Below are 26,998 nucleotides of genomic sequence, written 5' to 3' on the forward strand. Positions count from 1 at the left end.
ATAAGAAAGACTAAAAAAGAGAAGACACAAGAAAATGATACTTTTGTCCTCCTTTGTCTAGATATTAGTGTCAAACAGTAGAAATTCTACCAGTTTTATATATGAACCCACACACATGCCTTTTTTTTTTTTTTTTTTTTTTTTTTTTTTTTGCTTTGTTGCTTTTAATCACAGTCAAGATACATGGTGGTTGATACCAAATGCTTTTAACAACTGCACAATGGCATGAGTTTTTCATGGCACAATTCCTCCAGCAGTCCAAATGCCACTAACAGAGATCTGATCTACAGTACTGAGGAAGTGTAGCTGAATGCTTTTGATGTTACTGAAGGACTTTGAGAGGAAAATGTAGCCTGTTTTGATTTCTCTTTCTGACAAATTCATGTATCAGCTTCCCAATTCCTTGTCCTCCACTGTCTGGACTACAGATCCTTTGTTTCATCTCACTCCTGATAACAAGGTATCTGTTGCTTATATTGGCATATTTTGCCATGTGCCATGTCTCCCCTTTGAAATAATCCTGACAATTTTACAGGCGCAAAAACTAATGCAGCTACACCTCCACAGTTACACCCAGCCACCTGCTTGAGAATCATCTTTTCTTTGAAAAGTAGTATAGCTTTTCCCCTGACACTCCTTCCACAGTTAGCAGGATTGATATCATTTTCATGCTCCTCTGTAAATCACTTCGATCTGTGTCCACTGTATCTGTTAGTTGTTGAAGTAACACGACTCATACACACTAAAACCCACTCCAGATGCACATCTTGTTAGTCACTAAATTTTGTGCCAACACATTACAAGGTATTTCATGCCTTGATCACTGAAAGCAAGTGGGGAGAGATAATTAAATAATCCCTTCATGCATGTATTTACTTGGAATGGGTTAATCAATGTGTCTTTACGCTAGTAGTATGAGCTAGCACTAGACAGTGCCTAATATAAGGTGATCTATTGTGAACATCACACTCAGTCTTTGTCCCAGCAGGGCTCAAACAGATTTTTTTTTTTCCAGGTAGACAACTCAGCATTCTTAGGCTCTGATCACAGAAATTCAAGATAGGGTTTTGTTGTTGTTGTTGTTTTTTTCCCCCTGTGGAGAGATATGAAAAAAGTAAGTCTCACTTCCCTTCTCTGTGCAATTTTCATTTATCTTTCTCTTTTAAATAAGATTGTTTATACAGACTTTGATTTGTAAGATTGTGTGACTTCAATATTGCAATTTTTTAATATGGTATACTAAGTTTATATTCTGCTTTTCAGATACAGAATTATAAACACTATTTGATATTGAGTGATGGGAGATGAAAAAAAGTGTTGTGTGCAGTTATATACTAAAAGATATATTTTAACAGCTGTTTGGGTTGGTACTATTTGAGCTGAGTTTGCTAGCAGTTCAGTAAACTCTGTTTTGCTGTGTGAAGCACAAGTTCAGTCCCACTTTCGCACAGCCAAACAGAAACACAGAACTAGAGAACAGTATTTTGTCCCCAAATAGATCCAAATCATCTTCCCACTTGCTAGATTTTTAGCCTGGCTTCCTAAGGAAATAGAATATATTTATTCACTGTATTTGAATATAAGTCTGTCAGTCTCCCATCCAAAACCTTGAAGACCACTGACAAATTTTAACTAATATTGCAGGCAGGGAGAGCATTCAAAGGTACAAAATTCATCCAAGTTTCATGAAAGATCATGTATGGGAAGTGGATAGAGATCCTTTAAACTCACATATAATTTGCCCATGTATAATTTGGATACAGCTGCAGCACTGCTTCTTACTATTCAGTAATTAGGGGACAAGGGAGGGAGATTAAGATTTTGGTGAGTAATGTGGAATTGGAAAGAAAGTGGAAGTATTATCTGCATGTGTTTCTGTAAAGTTATGCACCAGTGACACTTCTATGAGAATAATATACAACTCCATAAGAAATCAGAAATCTTTAGTTTTCCTCTTGGAAGAATTTACTACTCCTTTTAGAACATTTTTTTTCAAAACTTTATCTCACTGGGTGAAGAAACTTACTACTTGCAAATTTATTGCTGGCCACTTTACAGGCACAAAGACTTTGATCAACATTTTCCTTTCATATAAGTAGTTATTTAAAGCTGACCACTCAACATAATCTTTTATTCTTATCTATCTAAATTGTTATTTCAAATGTTTGTGTACTTCTGTTCATTTCTGCCACATGAACTTTACCATCCTGACAATACTTCTTGACCAGGTACCTGGAAGCTATCTGTGTGTCTTATAAGTGTGTAAGATGTAAATCTGTGCTATTAAGAAACCTCCTATGAAAGTTGGCTGAAGCAAGCTGTTGTTATGTAGAGTTTATCCTTTCACACTGTTGATAACCTAGTCACTGAAAGAAACAGTCGCCTTTCCGATTCCTTGACTCCAAGAGGCCGTTAAGTATTATGTGTTTGCAGAGTTTAATGAACAACACATCCCTGAGTGAAGCAGTTAAAACCCCCATCAAAACTGGAAATATATAGCAGAAACAAATTAAAAAAAAGTTTCCTCTGTGTCTATTAATTATGTTTTTTAGAAAAAAAAAACAAACAGTAAAATAGAAATCATAGTGTCCGACAGTAACAATTTCTTCAATATTTGATGCTACTAAGAAGTTTCAGGTAGACTCAGGAAGATAAAATTAATGATGAACCTGTTACCAAAAGAAAAAAATATATATTTAAAAGATACCTGAAGGTTGTTTAGGACATAAAAAATCCAAGAGAGAGACCAGAGATTTCTGTACTGTCTGCAAACAAACACTATCTTTGTATTTAAGCTTGAACAACTTCTCACATATGCCAAAAATATGTAAATGATAGAGCATGGTGGGTGAAAATTGGAGCGTACTCTGGTAAACATAGATACTTTTATGACGGATAGAAAAATTAGCAAAGAATATACCTATGTCTCAGACTATTTTTTTCCCTGAGCTAGCCATAAAGAAGATGCTCCAGTTAACAAGTAACTATTTACCAAACTAGTTTTGCAGACAGGGCATACTGTCATACTTATTTCTAAGAAGAGGCACAGTACAGACTGCCATTTGAGACTTCTCCTGAAACTGAGGATGCAGCAGTGCATCAGAGTAGGGCACCCTGGGGGCAGGACCGAGCTGGCTGATAACCACATGACTATGACATGACTGATGTCACTGTCAGGAGGCAGCCTGAAACACATTTGTTCACTGAAGACTGTGTGCCTAGAGTGCTTCAGCTGGGGAGGATACTCACAGAATCACAGAATGGTGGAAGTTGAAAGGGACCTCTGGAGATCATCTAGTCCAACTCCCCCTGCTCAAGCAGGGTCACCTAGAGCATGTTGTCCAGGACCTGCTATTGTCCAGATGGCTTTTGGATATCTCCAGGGATGGAGACTCCACAACCTCTCCGGGCAACCTGTTCTAGTGCTCTGTTACCCTCACAGTAAAAAAATTTATTCTTGCATTCCAAGGGGACGTCCTGTGTTTCAGTTTGTGCCCATTGCCTCTTGTCCTGTCACTGGGCACCATATCCATCTCCGTCTTCTTTACACCCCAACATCAGGTATTTAAACACCTTGATAAGACCCTTCCCCCCATACACCCTAGATCTCTTCTAAAGCCTAAACAGTCCCAGCTCTCACATCATTTCCTCATGTAAAAGATGCTCCAGACCTTTAATCATCTCAGTAGCCCTTTGCTGGACTCACTCTAGTAGCTGTATTAACTCTCATACTGGGGAGTCCAGCTCTGGACCCAGCACTCCAGATGTGGCCTCACAAGGGCTGAGTAGAGGAGGAGGATCACCTCCCTTGATGTGCTGGTAATGCTCTTTCTAATGCAGCCCGGGAAACCTTTGCCTTCTTGGACACCAGGAAACATTGTTGGCTAATGCTCAACATGTTGTCCACCAGGAGTCCCAAGCCCTTCTCCGCAGAGCTGCTTTCCAGCAGGTCAGCCCCCAGCCTGTACTGATGCAGGGGGGTTGTTCCTCCTCAGCTGCAGGGAAGACCTTGGCATTTCCATTTGCTGAACTTCATGAGGTATCTCCAGCCTGTCAAGATCCTTCTGAATGGCAGCACAGCCCTCTAGTGTACCAGACACTCCTCCCAGCTTCGTATCATCAGCAAACTTGCTGAGGGTGCACTCTGTCCCTTCATCCAGGTCATTGGTTCCAGTACTGACCTCTGAGGGATGCTGCTAGCTACAGGCCTCCAACTACACTTTGCACCACTGATCGCAACCCCCTGAGCTCTGCCATTCAGCCACTCCTCAATCCACCTCACTGTCCACTCATCTAGCCCACAATTCCTGAGCTTACCTATGAGGATGTTATGGGAGACAGTGTCAAAAGCCTTGCTGAAGTCAAGGTAGACAACATCCACTGCTCTCCCCTCATCTACCCAGGCAGTCATCCCATCCTAGAAGACTCTCAAGTTGGTTAAGCATGATTTGCCCTTGGTGAATCCATGCTGATTACTCCTGGTCACCTTTTTTTCCTTCACATGCTTAGAGTTGACATCCAGGATGAGCTGCTCCATCACTTTTCCAGGGATTGAGGTGAGGCTGAGTGGCCTGTAGTTCCCTGGGTCCTCCTTCTTGCCCCTTTTGAAGGCTGCGGTGACACTGGCTTTCTTCCAGTCGTCACGCACCTCTCCTGTTCTCCATGTCCTTTCAAAGATGATTGAGTGTGCGCTAGCAATGACATCTGTCAGCTCCCTCAGCACTCACGGTTACATCCCATCAGGGCCCATGATCTCTAACACGATCTTCCTTGTGTTAGAGATCCACAGAAACCAAGAGATCCAAAGAAAGGTCTTCCTTTCTCCAGACTTTCTCCCCTCCCTCCAGGGCCTGGGATTCCTGAGGTCTGACCAGGAAAGTTTGAGAAGGGAGAAGGGAGTAGCTATGCCAGATATGATTAGCGGAGGGACACATCCAACATATAAAGCAGCAATCAGTCAGATTTGAAATGTTCAAGTAAGTTATGTAAACAAGGGTATATAGTGCCACTTGATAAACTTTAGAATAGCCAAGGACCAAATGGGTAATTCAGTAAAACATTGCATAAAAGCAGATCCCTGCCTTTCTGGACTGGCAGCTGAAGGTGAAGCAGGATACCATAAAGTATCTTAGATGGTGTGAGATGTCCATCTGTGGGGAACCAAACCGGTCCAAGAATTCTTCATTGAAGCTGATATTCAGGGCTTGGGTACCTGAAGATTCTGTATGTATTCCATATATTTAATGAATAAGAAACAAGCTAAAATCACAAGGAAATACTCATATGTGATATAAAAAAACTGCAAAAAGGAAAAAGTCAAACAGCCAATTGATTGAAAATGTCAGGATTGAAATAAAGGCATCTGCAAATTTAATTTGGTTCCCTGTATGCATAGGCATTATAGTTCAGTCTTGAATTGCGTGGTTGCATATCATTTTTTCTATATACTTAACTCACTGTACAGGGGATTTCTTCTAATGAACAACGGTTTGATATATTAATTTTTCATTGTTATTGAGCAATGGATGATAAGCCTGTTTTCGTGCTCCCTATTGAAAGTGCTTGTGAAGACAAAATTAGTGTTTTTCCTCGTGGAAATTTCTCAGCTGAACACTTTACCTTTCTGCAAGTTCCATCACATTGATTTGTGTTGTCATCCACGACTCATTCACAGTTGGAACTGTTAGATCTTCTCCACAGACATCTGACATTTGAGCTGAGAAGGAGAATAATAACAGTACTCCTCTTGCACCGTCAGGAGAAAGGACACACATAGATTTGTTCTGACAACAGAGGATTTGCAAGAATCACAGATCTTTTGTTCCATTCTCAAAAAATGCAAGGAATATAAGCTATATTAGCATAGATAGCTTTTTTTTTTTCCTCAAAATTTGAATACTTCCCTCTCTTCAAACTTTTTAAACTTTTTTTTTTTCAGTCTTGTCTTTCTTTTCATAGTCTTACTTTTTTAGACTGGGATCCAGTCTTCAGTCCCCAGAGGTCTCTTCCCTATTCTAATCCTTTTGCATGTGAACACTTATCTCCCTGTCATTTTTGTTGAACTAGTCCCAATAGTCTAGTATAAATATGCACATTTTTTATGTAATCACCCTCTGAAGGCCTTCCTCATTGACTTTTGAGAGAACTGAGACACTTATGGCAGGGTTCAGTTGCTAATACGCTGGAACATTTTTCCTTTGTCATGCCTTAGATGCTGTAGTGTTTCATGCCTGATATCTAGCTACTGCTGCATAAAAGCATAGGTCTCCCAGAGGTCCTGCACTATATCTGCCAACCTTGTGTCAATAAATGACTTGGATACCCTATACATGTATACCTAGTCATCGAAAAATGAATCCTGCCTTTGCTTCAGAAAAGATTGTTCGAATAGACTGTAAAAACTTAAGTGCAAGATAGTAGGTTGACTGGCTCCCACACTGAAAGTAAAGACATTTGGATATAGAAGTTTGGTCAAGGTTAGTTATATACTTGTTACTTTTTACAATCAGCTCCAGATTGTCAATGACAGCATGAAAAGTTAGGAGAATAGCTGTTCTGTTCCAAATGGGCAGAAGACCACATTACAGTTTTATTCCAAACAGTGATTACTCAGGGCTAGATAATACTCATCTATCTTACTTTGACCAGATGTGAAGGAACAGGTATCTGGCCTATAATCAGAAACACTTAATTATGCAAAGCCAGAGGGGAAAAATCAAACAAACTTATTAGAGAGTGAAACACTAAAGGAGAAAATTGTATAGTAGCATACTAAATAATGAAAGGTTTAATTGGCTGTATGGCTGCTTTTTGTTGCTTATAAGATGGAGTAGGCAGATTTTATATTAATTTATTTTATTTTAAATTGTACCAAGGCAACTGATGGAGAAAATCTATCAAGACCTAGGATAGCTAAAGAGAATTCAGAAGTGCTTTTTAATTTTTACTGCAGATGTTCAAAAAATTCCAAGCATTTATGGGTAAATATATCAATTTTATTTATTTATTTATTTATTTGAGAATCTTTCCAGAAACTTTTCGCTGGAAACTTTTTATTTTACTATAAGACCGAAAACATTGAATAAAAAATATTAATGGGAAAAGAGAACTGTTTCATTTCCATCTACAATTTTATAGAAAGCAGTGGCTATTTCTCATTCTTTTCTAGGAATTATAATACACTCTGGCCTGGGGAATACATTTGGCTACATATTCTGGAGTACATGGGTTTGCTAGCTAAGAACAACACCATATACCATGCTGTTTCTTACTAGAGTTATACAGCATCTACTTCTATTTCAATATTCCAGTTGTCACCAAAGATATAGTTTAAATAAATAAGCTCTCTGCTTTATCTGCCTGCCCTCTATACCATGTAGCTGTTATTATTTTTTTTAAAAAAAATCTTATTTATAGCTCAGCACACAGTAGAATTCTATTCTTACTCTGAAGCTCTACTTCAGTGTACTCAGAAGAAAGAATTTAAGGCTGAGAGTTTTGGATAAGTGTATGTTACAAGCTGAAGGGCTTTTTCCAGTAACAGCCAAGGCACCTGTAATGGAATATACTGTATTATATAGGCAACCAGTCCTTGGAACAGAGAGATCAAAATTAAAAAAATCCACCTTCTCAGATAGGTACTGTGATCACTAGAGCCAAGTAACTATAGGCTGCTTTTCACACACTGAGACAACTTCCACAACAGGAGAGGAATGCCTTCCCACAGAAAGCAGCCAGCAGTGAAGAGGTTAGTGCCCTCTTCTACAAAGCGGGAGCTGTGGTTGAACCCTACAGTCAGAGAGGAACCCAAAACTTCTCACAAGTTTAGCTTAAGTCCTATCAAATTCTTTTTTTTTTCCATTTTTTTTTTCTTGGAGGGTTTAGGAGGGTGGAGGGAGAAGCATAGTTACCCCCTTCAGGAGAAGAGCGTCACACATAAAACATAAATGTGTAGAAATTCTTCATTGCTCTTCACTGAAGATCTGCATGGCATATTTAGGGGCATCATTTAAGACTTTAGCCAGGGCTCAGCATTTCTTATTTCAACATGTTCAGTGCACTGTTTGACTTGGACATGACCCAAAGACATTAACTTTTTGCTTTCACGAGTAGTAAGATTTTATAAACTTGACTGTGGATTTCAGATTTGATGCTGCAGCATCTAAAGTTTAGTTACACATATTTGCAGCCAGCAAAGGAATTGGTTCTCATAAGTTAGGTATCCCAACATCTTGCTGTAATACAAGTCTTCTCTGAAGTGGAATCCAGATCCATATGTAGTTTTCTGAGTCTTCCTGCAGTGCAGGAAGCAATGATTCAGAAAACTGAGGTGCTGAGAAAGAAAATGGCCTAGAAACATCAGCAAACACTAAACACAATGGCATGTGTAAAAATTCTCAAGGCTGTAAGCAAAGATTTCCACTCATCTGGGATACAGAGGGGGAATCTTCTCCTGAGGATAGTCCAGACACAAGAGGATAGTCACGTGTCGAAGAGGAGATCAAGGACCACTGTTACTGTTCTGAAAAACAGCTAGGAGTAAACTTAGAGGTGGTTCCCACCTGTTCCGCAATGTCCTAGGAACTAGAACTGTCATAAAAAATAAAAAAAAATGTATATCTGGTTTCAAACCTGCCTTCCTTAGTCCTATGCAAGCCTACATTATACCATCTCCCAACTTTTTGTTATCTACTCTACCTGCTCACTACATAGGAAAAGTAAAAGCTTAAAAGGAACATTTGTATTTTGGGAGTAGGTGACCTTGTATTGTGTGTTCTGGAAATATTCAGTTTCTGGCTCTGTACTGACTTTTATGCTGACCATGAAGCTTCTCTGGGCAAAGACAATGACAGAACTGTAATGGCTCAGTGAATGTTCAAGTTAAGCAAGAATTTTATGTAATATGGAGCTGCTGAGCAACGTTTTTTGGGTCTTTTTTGGTTTTGTTTTTGTTTTTGATAGAAATTTTGGACTGCATAGCCTCAACTCCACTTAATAGTTGGTCAAAGTTCAGAAGTTTTTATCAGATCCAGCCCTCCTTTAGGTTTTCTTTCTTTTTTTTTTTTTTTTTGTCTTTTTCTTTCCTAACAATGAGAATTATTTAGTACTTTGTAAGTACAGGTCATTTATAAAGATATACAGCCAAGGTTCTCTTGGATGGTCGAATGAAGATATCCAATGCACTCTGTCAAAATATCAGGACAGTCTAACATGTCTCTAAGTGTGTTTTAATTTAGACATCTAAGAACGAGTACAATATCAGTCACTTTTTAACCTTTTGATGTTGGAATCTAATTCCCAGCATTTTTTTCATAAACTTAGTACTTCATATTTCTCGTTGGATTGATGTTATACATATAAGGTTATACATTTTAAAATGATGAGTCCAGTCTAAGATTTTCTTCTTAGTAATATTAAAGAATTACAGTTTCTGAAGGCTTATAACAACTAAGCAGATTTCTTTGCAAGTGTGAAAAAGTGCCCATTTTATGGTTGACTATTTAAATGGCATCTAGGCCTGATAGAGGGTGTATGGCCTTATTTTCAACAAGCCTTCACCAGTTTTGTATGTGTAACTCTTGATTTACATCATTTATCATTAAAGATAGTATCAGGTCAAATGAGTTCAATTACCAGGAGAAGCTGAATCAGCTTCATCACTCTTTTTGTAACCTGAAACAACCATTCATGCCACAGCATAACTATTAACTACAGAGAGGCACTTCCTCCTCCATATTCCCCATCAGCTCTGCTAGATCTAGATAAATTGCCATAATAAAAGCCACTAGTGAGTGAGGAAATATAGCCGAGGAAGGGAGAGAAAAAGAAAGAAAAGATAGCTCATCCGCTCCCCTATTAGATTAATCAGATCCTCTAAACAGATTTTAAAAGCCTCTGACATGTTTTTCATTCTCAGGGTAATAAGATTCTATCATGCGACTAGGAGAAAACATCACTCACATTTCTGACAAAAAGGCAGCTATCATAAAAACACAACGTGAGATACTTACAGTTAACTCATATGCTGTTTATATAATCTAATCCAATGGATAGGCAATATGAACTTTAATAGGAGGAACACAGATTCCCATGTGAAGGTTTGTAGGAAAAATCAATAAAATGACCATGACTTAGCATATAAAGGGAGTGTCTATAAATGCAGAATATCTTCCCTTCAAATATAGAAGAAAAGAGAGGGGAGAAGAGGAAAAGAAACAAAGGATTCAACTGCATTGAAGTCGTCTGTCTGATGGCTCTTTTTACGTCCTTGTTGTGAGTAGCTTCAGCTTAATGAACACATTTGTTGTGAACTCATTTTAATTGCAGTGTGCCCAGGGAGCAGGCATCCTGTTATTTAAAACGCTGCTACAGTTGTGATGATGAACTGCCCACATATTAATCTAGTAAAGTTGCTTTATGCTATTTTCTTACAGTTGAATTTGTTTGTAAAGCTTTTGTTATGGGGATTTTGCAGGCTTTCCATTAGAAAACCTATTTACAGTAATTTATATAGGAGATGCTGAAAGGTAAAATATACAAACTACAACTGATTGACACTTCAGTTCCTCTGCTGTTAAATGAGATTCTTGAAAATATTTGATGAAAGTTAGTATCTGCTGACAAATTAATTTATGGCAAGAAATACTTCACACTCACAGATCAGTTTAATTTTGTGGGTTGTTTGTCTCCTTAAATTTCTCTGTTCTGTTTTATGGTGACTTTGGACTATGAAATATGGAGCCAGAGTCTCAGCTGCTGTTAATTGACTTAGTTCTATCAAAGTCAATGGAACTGTATTGATTTACATGAGCTGGACTTCTGGCGGTTTTCCTCTAAATTGTATATATAGAATGCATTTGGATAGTGTTCTTAGTCAAGGAGCTAGTTATTTATCTCAATAATATTCATACTATTGCCACCACTAAGAGCTACTATTTTATTCCAGCCAAACAATATACCCCATTCTAGCTAGGTCTGTTGAAGTCTCTGTTGAATATTTATTTGTTTCTTGTGGAATGTGTATCAGTAGAGGTCAGGCACAAGCATCAAGATTAACATAACTGTATTTTTTCCTGCCTTGTACCTTTCTGGGATAAGTAGTCTCATTTGGATTCTTCTAACATAATCTTTCTATGATTCTCTATGCCACAGGAGTACAGCAAAGTCATCCTCTCTTCAGCCTGATTACACCGATTGTTGTCTCCACTTTCACTTGCTTTCAAACACCTCCACAATGGTCAGCACTCCCAGATTCTCCATATCATGGAATCACTGCTCCTCACTTCCAAGTGTCCCCTCATTACATGGTCAAATCCAGTCTGAAACCTTCTCTGACTATATGATACAACATCCTATATATAAGTAGCGCTATTGGTTGCAGTCAGCAATGAACGGTCACTTATTTAGAGGGGAAAAAGTAGCTCTCTATCTTCACTTTTTGCTGCTTTTCACCCTTTTAAGCCTGTCACCTTCCTTGTGGCAAGAAGGATCAAGAAGTATTCCAACCCTAAGATGTACAATAGAACTAAGGAATGAGTGAGTTATGAACAATTTCTCAGTCAGCACTGATCCACTACTAAACCAGTGCATTCTTAACACTGTGGCAGACAGATGAGTGAACTTTTGCCTTAAACATTTCTTGGTACATAAGGTGCAAGCAAACCATAACCCCGAACAAGCCATCTGTTCCCGGCGGAAACAGGACTGAGCTGCTGCGACCCCCAAAGTGGTCTCCCTGCGACCACCTGGGACACACCAAGCCTGTGCCGAACCAGGACACGATTGGGCAGAGACTTTGGGACCTGGACTGTAAATTATTGCCGCTTAGCACAACTTCTATAAAACTTGCTTAGCATGAGTAGCTAAATTTGCTGAAGCCTTAGGCCGCACTCCCTAGTTCAGTGAGAAAGGGCTCCAGAGCCGGTGCAGACTGGAAAGATAAGGGAGTTACAAGCAGTCTGCATTCCTATGTGTCACACTCTGGGAGGGAGGATGTCAAAGCTTTGAAGCGAGGCCTGCTTGGGTGCCAGGACCCTGGGAAACAAAGCCTCCTCTCACTGCTGAAACAGTGATAATTAGGGGGGGGGAAGGGTCTGGATTATATCCTCTTCATCAGGACCTTGGGAGATAACACCTACTGTCACTGCTGGGGCAGTGCTAATTGCTGGAACAACACCTGTTGGTCAGGGCCCTGAGAGAGAAGGGCAGAACCCGAGGAATCAAAACACATCTGTCAGCAGAAACCACAACAGTAAAGATAAGGGAGAAAAGAACAGCCTGCCTAGAAACAACGAGACCCAATAAGGAGCAGGAGACCCCAGACCTAAAAATTACTATTGGTCTGAACTACCATGTGAGGGGTGGGAAACTTAATTTGAAAAAGCTATAATTGCCCAGGGATTTCTTTGTTCGGGGTCCCTCTTTGGGGGCACCCAACTTGAGCTGTAACTGCTGCACGCATGTCATTACAATTTATTTATTTTATTTGCCTTGATTTGGCTCTGAACTTTCCAGTGGGAACTTAGGGTCGGACCCTGCTCGAGTTGTAGTTACTGCACGCGCATCACTAAAATTTACACTCAGGGTGAAGAGGACCAACGGGACGCCGCTGGATCCACAGGTGGTGATATCTCTTTCTCTCTCTCCCCCTCTCTCTCTCTTTTTCTCTCCTCCCCTTCGCCTTTCCCCACCTTTACCCCCCCCCCCCCCACTTCATGGAAAATAAAGTTAAAAGGTTGTACGATATTTGACCAGTTTTAGCATCTTAATCTCATCCTTGGGATCATAACAAAACCCTCCCGATATTGGATCGGGACACACTGACAAGGAGGGGACAGAGAAGTGGCTGGGATCAGTTTTTTTGTCTCTTTTTTTCTTTTTTTTCCTGGGATCAAAATGATTTTTTCTTTTGTTATTCTTTCTTTAATACTGGTGAGAAAACAGCATCCGCATCTGGAGATCTGAAGCTAAAGTGCAAGAAGGAGAATCCAGGCAGTTACAGACTGGTCAGCCTTGCCTCAATCCATGGGAAAATGATGGTATAAATAATCCTGAAAACAGTTTCCAAATACATTAAGGAAAGGGCAGTGTTTGGGAGCAGTCCACATGGATTTATGAAAGAAAAATCATGCCTGACCAAACTGACAGCTTTCTGTGACAAAATGTCTTGCTCAGTGGATTAGTGGTAGTGTTGCCTGTTCTTTTTCTTGACTTAAGAAAGGCTTTCCACACTGTCTACCATAATGTTCTCATAGGCAAACTGACAAAGTATGAGAGAGATAAAAGGACAGTGAGGTGGACTGAAGACTGGCTGAACTGCCAGTGTGAGAGGGCTGTGATCAGCAGCACAAAGTCCAGCTGGAGGTTAGTGACTAGTGGTGTCCCGCAGGGGTCGATACTGAGACCAATGGTGTTAAACATCTTCATTAATGACCTGTGTGATGAGACAGAGAGCACCCTCAGCAAGTTTGCTGATGATACAGAATGGGGAGGAGTGGCTGATACACCGGAGGGCTGTGCTGCCATTCAGAGAGACCTGGACAGGCTGGAGAGATGGGCAGAGAGGCAACTCAAGAAGTTCAGCAAATGGAAATACCAAGGTCCTTCCTGAAGCTGGGAACAACCCAGTGCATGCTTGGGATGGACCTGTTGGAAAGTGGCCCTGCAGAGAAGGACCAGGGAGTCCTGGTGGACAAGAAGTTGAGCATGAGCCAGCAATGTGCCCTGGTGGCCAAGAAGGCCAATGGTATCCTGGGGTGCATTAGGCAGAGTGTTGCCAGCAGGTCGAGGGAGGTGGTCCTCCCCCTCTACTCAGCCCTGGTGAGGCCACATCTGGAGTGCTGGGTCCAGTTCTGGGCTCCCCAGAGCAAGAGAGACATGGACATATTTTAGCAAGTGCAGTAAAGGGCCCCGGAGATGATAGAGGACTCAAAGAAGAGGTTGAGAGGACTGGGTCTGTTCAGCCTGGAGAAGAGAAGGCTCTGGGGGATGTTATCAATGTGTATAAATATCTAATGCGGGGACAGTAAAGAAGATGGAGCCAGACTCTTCTCAGTGGTTCCCAGTGACAGGACGAAATGCAATGGGCAGGAACTATAACACAGGAAATTCTGCTTAAACATAAGAAAAAGCTTTTTTTTTTTTTTTTTTTTTTTTTTTTTTTAACTGTGAAGGAGTCATACGCAGAAGCAGTTTTCCCAGGGGGGTCATGGAGTTTCCATCCTTGGGGATATTTAAAACCTGACTGGACACACATTGATTCCGCTTTGGTCCTGAGGGGGTTTGGACTGATCTTCTTTGAATGTCAGTGATTCTGTGATTCTATGAAACAGGGTAGAGATAGTTTTGCTTTTCTTACATAATAGCTTTTTTTCCTTACGGAAATTACTATCCAAAACTCATAAAGATTCCTGTTTTTTTTTTTCTTTTTATAATGCTTTAAAGTATTTTGGTCTTTTTTTTAATTCAGGAAAAGTGAATAGTATTGCAATAAGCATATTTCATGAAGGTCAACATTCTGCCTGTATTAAATCCACAGAATATATAACATGCTATCCAGTAAATTTAAATTTCATTGCACAAAAGTTTTGAAAGAAAATCACTATCATCGCCTTTCCCCCAAAGAGTCCTTCCAACATTAAAACTATTAGGCCCTTTAGTTTTTGTGTAAAGGATGTAAGGAAAACTATGAATTCCTTACTTACATGTTACACTTGTACAGCATTATGTTTCATAATAATTAATTCCTTTTTTTAAGATAAAGATAGTGTGTGAGAATTTCAAAGTTATATTAAGAATGCACAAGCTAGTTTATAAATTCCACTGAAACACCTTCTATTTACCAAAATGATTAAAGTAACTGGCAAAAAAATAGATAAACACATTTCAATTTCATCACAAGAAATATACAACATCCAACACCTGTAGTATAAAGAAAACGGCCATGTAAGAAAGTCTGAAGATGTATATATTAACCTGGCTTCTGATGCAACTTGGCCCTATCCAAAAGGTAAAACATTTGCTCTTCAAAGGTAGTTGTACTAAAGCCCTAGAAATAAGTAATCTGCAGAAGAGATGGTTTCACATTCTGCATGAAGCAGGCAAATTGCATCAGGGAAAGGAAAATCACCCCAAGCTTCTACATAATTTGGTGATGGAATTTTAACAAGAGCTTCCCAGGTTCCCCCTCAGGCACATCTTTGCTACAGTCCTTTATATGAAGGAAATTGGGAAGAAGCCTGCTGCTGAAGTATGGTGCAGCGTACTGCAAGAAGACATTTCATTTGTAGCACAGAAAGCGGGAATTTCCCAGGGGTCCTTCAGGAGATGTTTCATATAGAACAAACACATGCACACATAGAAGGAAGGCAGCAAACTGTTTGCTCTGCTTTTATACCTACAAGAATAAAGCTATCGACACTCATTTTCTCTATTTAAATTATTATGCCTAACAGCTAGTTATTTAAAGTAAAAATAAGTGAGTTTGGAGGTGTCTTCTGGGCTTGAAATACTACAGGTGCATGGGAGCCCTCTTGATATGCACACTGAAAAAAGCTGGCTTAAAAAAAAAGAAAATAAAAAAAAGAAAATAAATGCTTTTCTATTAACTTGGGATCATTAATATTTATTTAAAATATTAATGTTGAAATAAGGATTTTCAAAAATACACCTACAGTATCTGCATATTGTAAAGACCGGTGTCATAATTAGCATGTTTAGTGAACAGCATAATGCTAAACCCTGTGTAAAGAAGCAGATAGCAAATTAGTCTACTCTCCTCCTTCCCAGGCAAGTTCAATCCTGCATCAACAGTTCAGAAAATGACTCTATAAGTTATATCCCATGAATAGGCAACATTTGCTGTCTTTTGATTCTCTACAACTCCTGTTATGTTTGCTCTGGAAAGGCCACATTTTCCTGAGAAATAGGCTAACTAAAAAACGTATACATACATATGTGTGTATATCTATATCTATATCTATATCTCTCTATATATATCTATATATATACACACATCAGTTTATGCTTAAGCATTTTTTAATAGCATGATGTGATTCTAATTTCTCTTGTTATGGTGTCAGACTCAGGTAATCCCAATTAAATAAAAAGAATTTTACTGACATAAAAAATGAGATCACTATGAAGCTTGAAGGGTCTGATTTATCACCTTTTTTTTCCATTTCCCATAAAAATATTTTTTACTTTATTGTATTATTGCTTCTCGAAAGGAGTTTTTCAGCATCTGTGCACAATGGTGGTCATTCTTATCCATGGAGAATGAAGTTGATCTTGAAAAGGTGCAGAGAATTGCTACTAGACTAAGTGAAAGGAATCAAAGCTTGTTGAATGGAAGATGGAAAGGTGCACACACATATGGACTCTGTGTATGTACCAAGCTAGTGACAGCAGAGCCACTGATTAGACAGGAAGATACACACGTGTTAGTTGCACTAATATAGCTTTCCACCCACAAATAACTCATTTACAGCCAGCTCAGTATGAAATTGTGGGCAGGTGGTCTTGAGTCTGCATCTACCCTTGTAGACATTCCCTACAAGAGTTACACTTACTTAGACTGGATGAATGAAAGTGGTGGTTGTTGTGTGGGGAGGTGGATGTCCAAGTCCTATTTCCTGTGCCTATATTACCCTATTCCCTCTTCAAAGAAAAAAAAAAAAAGAATTTAGTAATACAAGAGAAAAATTGTAAAAAGGATGCATGGTGCATTGTTTTAGAAAACAAAATAGAAAAGTGGAGAAGTGTCTGATTCCCCTAGTTCATTTCTTTGAATTTTAGGATTCATAGGCATTACTTGTCTCTGCAGGAAGTACAAAGTGTATGAAAAGCCCCAGACACCTTTTGAGAGGTAGAAACAAGAGCAAGGGCAAACAAATGTCAAATATTTTGGGGGAAGGAAGGAAAGGAAGAATTATTTCTGAAAATTAGAAAAATATTCAAGTGAGAGCACACTAGTTTCACCTAATCTCACAAAGGAAAACTAAAACCCTGCTACTTTTGTGAGCTACTTCACTCAGGAAAAGGCTATATCATAAGGGCAAAATTCTTGTAGATAGTAACCAGTGTGAAGAAAATCCAGCAATATGTGACACTGGCAGACACTTCTTTCAATTCTTTGAATAAGATATACAGTCTAAGTCCTCATTTTATTGCCTCACTTTTAAAGTCAAATTGTGCTCCTTAGTTCCTTTAAATTTAATCTGTTTTAATGTGACTGGCTTTGTAGAGTCATTCAAGATTAATAGTAGTCTATTTACTCTACAAAATTATGCTGTTTTTTAGGATGGTTACACTGGATCAGCACGGAAGCTAATGCCATTCTTAACAGTTTGATTGCTAAAGAAAGATGCTTTCTTTTTGATATCTTTGAGATTAGATACATGATCTGCAGTACATTTGTTATAAGGTAGGGTCTGAAACTAATTATAATGCTCTGACTGTAACACAGGAACTGCAGAAGTACCATCCTCCATTTGTGCTGCCTCAGTAAATATTAGTGTGTGTTATCTAAAAACGCAGTGTGAATTTCTGGCATTTTTGTGCAAGTGAAAAGATACTCCTGTATCTGAAGAGCTTAGAAGAGAAACATCAGTGGGGCAAAAGAGTCATACTATTTGCATGGTTGTTCAATTAGCAAAAACAAACAGTTGAAACAGCAGCTTAGCGATTTGCAACTATCACTATCAGTATCTGCATGCTAATAGACTGTACAGTGCTGCAGAAGTTAAAAGGACAAAAGAATGAGCTATGTGTGTCTCGTTTAAGCTCCTAGATGTCATCTCCAATTCAGTCATTTATTTCCATTCACGCATACACGACAAAAGATAACAGGAAAGAACAAGAAAGAGAAGCTCATATTCAGCCTTCTGGATTCTACTGATCTTATATATGTGCCTTCAACTTTGTAACTCGTATTATTTAACATAATCTCTCCTACAGACTAGATAGACATTTTAAAAGCTGAGTCTTCTGATAATTTGGCTCTTTAACTTGTTATTCTTCTTACTAGTAAGGAACCTAACAGAGTAAAAAATTATTTATAAGGCTCTTTTCTTCTGCAGAAGAAAAAAAAAATATATCCTAAGGGGGAAAAAAGAACCAGTTTAACCAACAGAGCAGCTGTTTACATCAAATTCATCCTGTTCCATGGCATAGAACAACACTACTTGCTAATTGTATAAAATGTTCACAGTGGAGACTGCAGTCTGAAACATGATGTAGACACTCCAGGAGAATTATTGGAAGATTTGGGGTTGATTAGCAAATGTCCTTTCTCTCATTCCTCCCTTGTTTATACGGTCTCTTAGAGATGACCTATTTATTTAGAGCTTTCAGTTCCTCTATTGCTAGGATCTTTATATGTTGCAGTGACTATATTGCCCTTTTTAATTAGTTAGCTAAGAAGTCTTTTTTGATGGGCTAGTTGTAGTTTAGATCCCAGAAAAGAAAGAAGGTGGGACTGTTTTTACACCTTGTATTTGCAAGAGAAGTATGTTTGCAATATAAAGAACTGGGACAGATTTACTGTTAAAGGAATGAGTTAAAGAACTCTCAGAAACATGTGGCTCAGAAATTATTATGCATAATTATTGCTGCTCTCTTTTAGGCTGTGAGACTACCTTCAGAAGCCTTTACAAATAGGTGGGGGGAATTTTGTCCCACTATAATTAATCCAAAGCCTAGAGATAGAGCTGTACACTGCAAACATTTCTGAAAAGTTCTGAAGGCAGTAAGCCACAAATGAAATCCAGGTGTGTTCAGATTCTCAAATACAGTTTTTGAAATACTGTTCAATATTTTAAGTAAGTTTGAGAAATATGTATTGAATAGATGTCAGTTTGATCATTTGATCCCTACATCTGTGATCAAAGTAGTCAACCTATCCAGGTTCTCTGCCCCCACCTCCAAAGTCATTTCAGATATACGTTAGATACTTCAAAAAAAAGTTGAGATGAAAAACGTGAAGTTAGGAATGTATAAATCTGTCTGCAGTAAGTCATACTCCAACCTGTGTTTCTATTATCTCATGCAGAAGAATAAAAACCCCTTAACGCCTAGCTGAATAGTCAGCGTCTGAGTTTTCAAAGTGGATACTATTCATGGAGAAAATATATTATGTATTAAACTGGAAACCCCTCACACAAACAGTATTACTAGTGACTTGGCTTTATTAATATGGGCAGTCAACAGACTGTGAACCAAACTGCTAAAGTCCCAACAGCGATGGGTGAATTTCAAAGATTTCAGTATGGTCAATTGCCATAGCCTTCCAAAAGTTCAGTGTTCATCTAAACCTTTATAAATAATCTAAGCTTCTTGATTATACAAGAATACACTCAAAGTGTAGTGAAAACAGGCTCCATGATATTTATACCACATTCATTTCTGGTCAGGCTGCTAACACGAGCTGACAATTTGGGCACTGTCCCTTCTACAGCTCACCAGGTTTAGGAAATGCAGTTTAGGAAAAACTGAAAGTCTGGGCTTTGTACCTTGAATTGCTATTGTTTAGTTATTCTATTACAGTAATCCAGAAACAAAAATCTGAATCATGGATATAGTGCATTAAATGATATACAAACATTTGGAGAGATATTTGCTAAGTCAAAATGTTAATCTTTTAATATTTGCATCAGAAAATAATAGCTGTTAATAGAGGGCCCAAATGAGATTACAGATTTGTTGGCATTAGGTTCTATTGCAAAAGGCTAGGGAAAAAAAAAAAAAAAAAAAAAAAAAAAAAAAAAAAAGAGCCAGAAGAAGCAAGAGGCAGGCTAAATGCTTGTATCCTGTAAATTTAAAAATTAGTTTAATGATTCTCATGAATCACAATGGAGCAAGATTTCCAAGGAGCTTTTTGCTTTGTCATGGCTTAATGTTACAACATTCAGAAGTCAAATTTGCTTTTGCATTGCCCCAGAGAAAACATATCCAACTGAGTCTGAGCAAGTTTACTCTAGAAATAGCCCTGGCTTACACCTTAAGACGAAGTTAAATCTGAACTTTCAAATAAGCCTCAGCGTTTTATTTTTATTTATTTTTTTCCTCCCTAAGATGCTGTTGAGCCTATAAGCAGTCTATGTGATTGTCCCAAAATGGGAATGATACTAATTAGTCTTTGTCAGGACTGCATCCATTTGGGGAAGATATACTCACTCTGTCTGGATTAGACTACATTTAAGCAGCTAAGTGGATAGAAATATAAAAACACTTACAGTAAAATGACTGAACAGTTAATGAAGAGAGGAAGGCATCAGAAAAGGACTGAATTTCAGCCATGTGAATAATCCTTATTTTTTCAGTGGAAAGGCAAATAACAAAACCAAGGAAACATGACTTATTTGGTCCAATTACAGTACTGGAAAATCATTAATTAAGCAAGACTTGGTGTTTACCAAATACAGTGGCTGTACTGATGCAGTACCCTAATGAAACAAGTTTGAAATATTAATGATTAGTTTGTTAAAAATACATAAACTTTCCACAACACACATACCATTGTACTCAGAGTCTCAGATTCAGATGCAGCTCTAATTGAATAAATTTACTCTGAGACATCTTTTTCTAGAAGATGTTATTCCCAAATACTGAAGTCAGTCATCCTACTCCTTCTAAATATTGATTATTTCTTTAATGCCTTTATTTTGGGAGGGGAGGGGTTATGTAAATGAATGCCTTTAAACATACTCAAGGTGGCTTAAACTCAGCATTGACTGAGCAACAATGAAAATTTAATTTCTCTGCTGCCTTTTTCAACACTTTTTCTAGGTCTCAGTGGACACTTGACATTTTAAAATGTAAAATATATTCCTTTGCTATATATAAATTGCTATTTAAACCATAATCTTAAAAGGAAAATGAAAAAATAGTATTGTTGGTATCAAAAATGGAACAAGTTCTCACTCTTGCACTGGCCACCTCCCTAAAAAATAACTGGAGTCCTGTTTAGTTTATGAGCAAAGCTCGAGTGAATCAATCTCATGGTGTCAGTATCGTAAGGTCCAAAAGATTTGATGGCTATTACATGCTCTCTGTATTTCATGAGACTACAGGTAGGCAAGCTTTTATCTATCTAGTCACAAGGAAAGGCAGACTTCTGCAAACCTGATAGTCTTGCATCTCATTCATATTTCTCATCTTCAGAGACTTCAGAAGGATTCAGAAGGGAAGGATGGCGACTCTGTGCGGGAAAAGCAGGATGTGAAGTTACCCTAGAGGATCCTATACATGTAAGGGAAGAATCTACGAAACTGTATTAGGTCATGATGTGATTGCGATGTTAAAAGCTGGCTTTTTCTTGTTACAGAAATAGTTTATATGACTCCCTGATTAAGTGAAAATTTAAAGTAGGATTAAGGGATAACATCCTCAATAGAGATAGGACTAAATTTTTTCTGTTGACTTGAAAGGTCAGTTGCTTATTCTCATGCCCATTAACCCGTCTGTCTTTCTTAAAGGCACAGGGAAATACTTGGTAAGTCTTATAATCTTTCTTTGTTACTAGATTTTGGCTAGACTTTGTTATTAGATTAAGATATTTTGTTTTTCTGTTTGTTTTTTTCCCAACGTAAGTGATATTTATTGTCATTCAACAAAAAAAAAATTGATTTTTTCTCATAAAAATCAAATAAGTTTTAATTCTATTTTCAATTAGGCTTTGAAATAACTGATAAATTATCTTCTGTAATACAGTGAAAATACTGGCTAGGTTATCTCTGGGTGGTGTGGAACTTTCTCACACCTGCAGATAAACACACAATGTCTGTGAAGCTAACAAACTAACAGTATTGCATTTGCAGTATAATGAAAGAAGCCAGTTCTCATATATTTTACATGTTCTTCCGAATAAGTAAGCATCAGAAGTCAAAAGGAGACCAATCAGGATAGAAATATGTATAAGAAGTAGTGGCTCAGAAAAACAAAAGGTGCTATTTTTGTATAAGTCTCCTGTCTGATATCTAAAGAGACATCTAGGAAAGCTGGTAAATGCTGCTAGAAACATTTTTGTACTACTTTTTCTTTAAAATAAATAATAAGAATAAAAAAGAGAAAAGCCTGTGGTAAGTCAGAACTCTATGTGACTCTTAGATGGAAATATTTTATTTGTTTTTAGTCTTATTTAAACTATTAAATTGTTTGATTTCTGATTTTCTTTTCACATCCACAAGATCTGTTGGTAAGGCAAGCCAAAGATTTTTCCTGGAAGAAAGATGTAAATGCATTTCACAGTGGTATCTGTGAAATGGAATCTGATAAAACTATCATCAACTTCAGTAGAAACTCAAAGAAGAAATCCTTTAAGACTGTGTTTGGATAATCATGAAACCTTAGGAAAATATAAACAATATTTTGCAACATTAGTGGTTAACAAATCACTGTGAGCTTGAGTGATATCAAAAAAATAACGTTCAGTTCTGAAGAAAATTTGTAAATGTGGCAAATGAGGAACTTTGCATTAGGAATCAGAAATAATGTTCATTGCACACTTCTTAAACTAAGTGATTTTTTTTCTTTCTGAAGATTTTTCCCAGCTTGTATTTTGATGATTGGAATCGTTCAGTTCTTCCGTGCTAGATGTAAATTAATTTCTTCTCAATACCCAAAATAATTATTTTACCATTCTTCCAACAGGAAGGAACAAATTCCTCCCTATTTAGCTTTGTCATAAATTAAGGAGGTTTAAATATTAATAGAGGTTAACTACACAGCTGAGAGATATCTAATTTTTGTGCTTTTAAACAGGAACTATGTGTCCAACTACCAAAGAGCTGCTTTATGAATAATACTCTTGTTGAACCAGGTGCAGTGGAGCAAGACTTTTCAATGCCTGTATATCAACATTACTGGTTTGGCTATTTGTATTATTTATGTTACCCACAAACTGCATTCCTAACAAATGGTTACATGAGTTAAGATGACTATTACTTGCAATAAATTCAAAAAGGCTGTTACTACTAAAATGAAATTCATTGACTACACTTTCAATTCCTCTAGCTGTTCACATATTATTCATTCCATTGCACAGGAGATTACATTTTAAAAAGGTTTTCAGGTTGATCTAAGAAACAGGAGGCATTCAGTATTTTTGCATTTAGAAAATACTCAGGAGGTAAATACAGTGTTACCAGTGGCACAGACTTTCAGAATATATCCCCATGAAAGGATGGCTGAGAGCCTCATTACTTGTGCTATTTGAGCTGACTGTAAGTTACAAATTTTATTGTTCTGGTAGCCCGTGATATGTCCTCTTTAGATCAAGGAGCAAAGTAATGATATCACTGGGCCTTTCTTCTTTTATATCACATTTTAGACTTGAATGAATATCAGAACAGCAACTGAACCTTCACTCGACTATCTCTGTCCTCCTCCTTAAAAATAAAGGCAGTTGACCTGTATATTTTATGTTTTGTTTTGGTTTGGTTTTAAGGGGGTAGGCGGGAGGTCTCTTCTTTGCGTGTCCTAATTTCTCTGAGCTCTTATACTAAAATGGATAGATCTTCTCATCTCCCATATCTTCTCTTCAGTCTTCTTCAGTGTTCAGGTGTCAGTGAATTTTGTGTGTATAAGTATAGACACCCATATGCTACTTAGGATAGTATTTTGAACCTTGAAAGATTCAATAAATGGTGAACCCATTGAGCAAAAAAATTTTTTTTTATTGAATTACTATGAGATTCTACTTTATACTCTGGAATGATAGATAATGCAATTAGGTTCCCTTGGTGAAAAAGACGAAAGCCTACGGGTGACTGAAGAAATGGGAAATAGGGGAAAATACACCCGTGAGAGGACCACAGGAGAGAATCTCTTATTAGTCCTAAGAAAGCAAGGTGATGGGGGCCCATCTCAAGTGGCTGGACACACATGCATACAGCTTGGGAAACAGAAGAAGCCAGCCATCCCCGCACTATCATAGAGCTGTGAGATCACTGGAGTTACACAGATGTGGGGGAATATCTCACACAGCCACAATGCTACTATGGATGGTACAGTCTCTTTAGAAAAGGTATGTAGGGAGTCGGCCTCTGTGCAAAGGAACAGGTTGCACACGTGAAGTTTTGCAATGTCCTGGGCAGCAAGGCTGCTGAGACCTTTTGTGCTGAGATCAGGACAGAGGCCAAAAAGAGGGATGTTCAGGTGGGCATCTCCTACAGATCATCCAGTCATGAAGATTACATAGAAAAAGTTTTCTCTCAGTTTCAAGCTCTGACTCTTATGGAAGGATTTTAATCATCACAAAATCTGCTGGAATGGTAGCACTGAAAGCACAGGAATTCCAGAAGATTTCTGGAGTATTTTAGGGATAATTTTGTGATGTGGATAGGGAAGATGTTCTGCTTGATGTGCTGTAAAAAACATGGAGGAACTGTTCAGGGATGTGATACTCTGTTACATCCTTGGCTGCAGTAACCACGGGATGGTAGTGTTTAACAACCCAAGGGACATAAGGAAGGAAAGTAACAGGGCAAAGACTCAGGACTTCAAATTTGTCCTGTAAACTGTTCTCTTTGGAGGATTCCCTGCCTTGGAGGATAAAGGAGTCCTGGTGAGCTGCAAATTTTTTAAAGACATCTGTCTAAAAAAAGAAAGAAGCTTCATCCTCATATTCAAGAAAATGTAGCCAAAGACTGCCTTGGCTGAATAGGGAACTCCTTGAGCTCAAATGTAGAAAATAAATTGGCAGAAGGTATGCAGGAATAGGCTTTGAAGTAGAAATGCATAGACATCACTCAGGCTTGCAGGGATAGAATTAGGAAGGCCAAAGATTAGCTGGATTTAAAAGTGTTGAGGGATGTAAAGGGCAACAGGCTTGGTTTATGCAGGCATGTCAGCAGCGAAAGGAAGAGCAAGTAAAATGTGGGTTTAATGCAGAACAGAGCAGGTGAAGGGCAGAGACAAAGAGGAGATAATGTCTCCTTAAATCTTTGCTGATATGGTCAGCTCTCAAGTATCTCATGTCTCCATGTTTATTTGCAAAAATAGGGGAACAGATATCGCAGTAAAACAGGATGAAGTTAGAAACTTCCTAAAAATGTTGGACATACATAAGTCATGGGACCAGACAGCATGTATCTGAGGGTGCTGAGGTAGCTGGCTGATGCCCCTGTCGTCTTTTCTTTTTGTCATAATTGAAAGATTGTAGTGTCTAGGGGAGTTCCCTAATGATCTAAGAAAGGCAGATGCCATGCCCATCCTCAAAATAGCAGAAAATCTGTAAAGGAAGGAGAGAGCTACAGGCCAGTCAGGCTCCCCGCGGGCCCTGGGAAGGCCTTCCTGGAAGATATTTACAGGCACTTGAAGGACAAGGAGGAGACTGGGAGCAGCCAGCAGAAATTTAACAAGGACAAACTGTGCTTGGCTAATATTCTTTCTAATAGTGTCTTTGAAACCAAACTCGTGTGGTATGAACTGGATGATTGAACTACAAGATATGCAAAAAAACGGTGGGACTACCAGGCTAGAAGAGAAGTGATCAATGATTCAAAGTTTAAATCACAGACAATTATAAGTGATGTTCCTCTGGGTTCAATAATGGGATTAGTACTGTTTATTTAAAGTCTTCGTCAGTAACCTGGACAATGAAACAGAATTCACATTCAGCTGACTTGCAGATGACACCAATTTGGGGAGAGTGGTTGGAGGTCAGGGCTGCTATCCAAAGGGGCCTGAACAGGCTGGAGGAATGGGCTGACAAGAATATGGTTAGCCTGGAGAAGAGAAGGCTAAGGAGGGATCTAATTGCGGCTTTTCATTTTCTAAAGGAAGGTTAGAGAAAACCAGGCCAGATTCTTCTCAGAGCTACACAGTGAAAAGGCAAGGTCACAACTGCAACAAAGGAAATCTTGATTTGGACATAAGGGGGGAAAAAACAAACAAAAAACCACCATGAAAGTGGCTAAGCACAGGTTGCCCAGAGATTTTCAGAACTCAGCTGGACATGATCATGAGCAACCTGGTCTGACTTTGATTTGGCCCTATATGGAGTAGGAGTTTGATCTAGATGACTTCCAGATGTCCCCTCCAACCTCAAATTTTCTATAAGTCTTGACAGTTAAATAAATTTTCTATTGTTGATATTTCTGTGCTCATTTTGTTTGCTTTATGACTGGTATTAGAGCAATTGCATGCAACAGTTCACTGTATCTAGGAGGAGTATAATATTATAACTGCCTAAAAAAAATCTGAATGGCTTTATCTATAAATGTTTTATGTTTTATCTATTTAGAAGTTGTATCTATGAAGGTATCTAAAAAGGGGAGTTGATGATTAATGCTACATGAATGATATACTCACAGACGATAGGATGCAAGTCCTATACTAATAGGGCAATTTCGCTTGGTTGTGACTGCTAACATCAGTAACATTATGCACAACTAATGCTGGGTTTTAGCAGTATTGACCCCTTTGACAGTACAGTACTTCAGTTTGCTTAAAAATAATTGCTGTGGGATTCCTTAACTCTTTATCTTTAGATAACCATAAATCTTTTTTTCCCCAGGCTGCTCAGTAACACTTTGCCCTCAGCTAGCTTTTGTATTTGTATAGAAAAGTGTCAAACCTTTCTAGCTAGAACTTCTCTCTCATTTTATTCCCTCTAACCCAGCCTTAATTGCTCTTCATAAATATCCAATATGGATTCAGAAAACAGTTAATAGACATTATGCATTTGGCATAATTTCCCTGTATTTATTTTTGAAAAAAAGACATTTTTCTCATCATTTTGAATTAACCTTCATCTTTAGAAAAAGTATGATCAATCATGTTGAAAAAATGTCAGTCCTTGCCAATAATTGACTCATTTTCCTGTCAGTTTCTTTTTCCATTAAATAAGTTTAAAACGGATCATCACTTATTTATTTATCCCACAGTGTTCAATAGAGTAATCTGACACAGTGACTCATTCTGTTTTTTTTAAAAGTGACTCTCTTCACCCAAGAATTATTTGCACAACTTGGTTTACAAGTGCATGTTAAAATGTCAT

The sequence above is a fragment of the Dromaius novaehollandiae genome, chromosome 1, assembly GCF_036370855.1.
Source record: "Dromaius novaehollandiae isolate bDroNov1 chromosome 1, bDroNov1.hap1, whole genome shotgun sequence".
Classification (NCBI taxonomy): Eukaryota; Metazoa; Chordata; class Aves; order Casuariiformes; family Dromaiidae; genus Dromaius; species Dromaius novaehollandiae.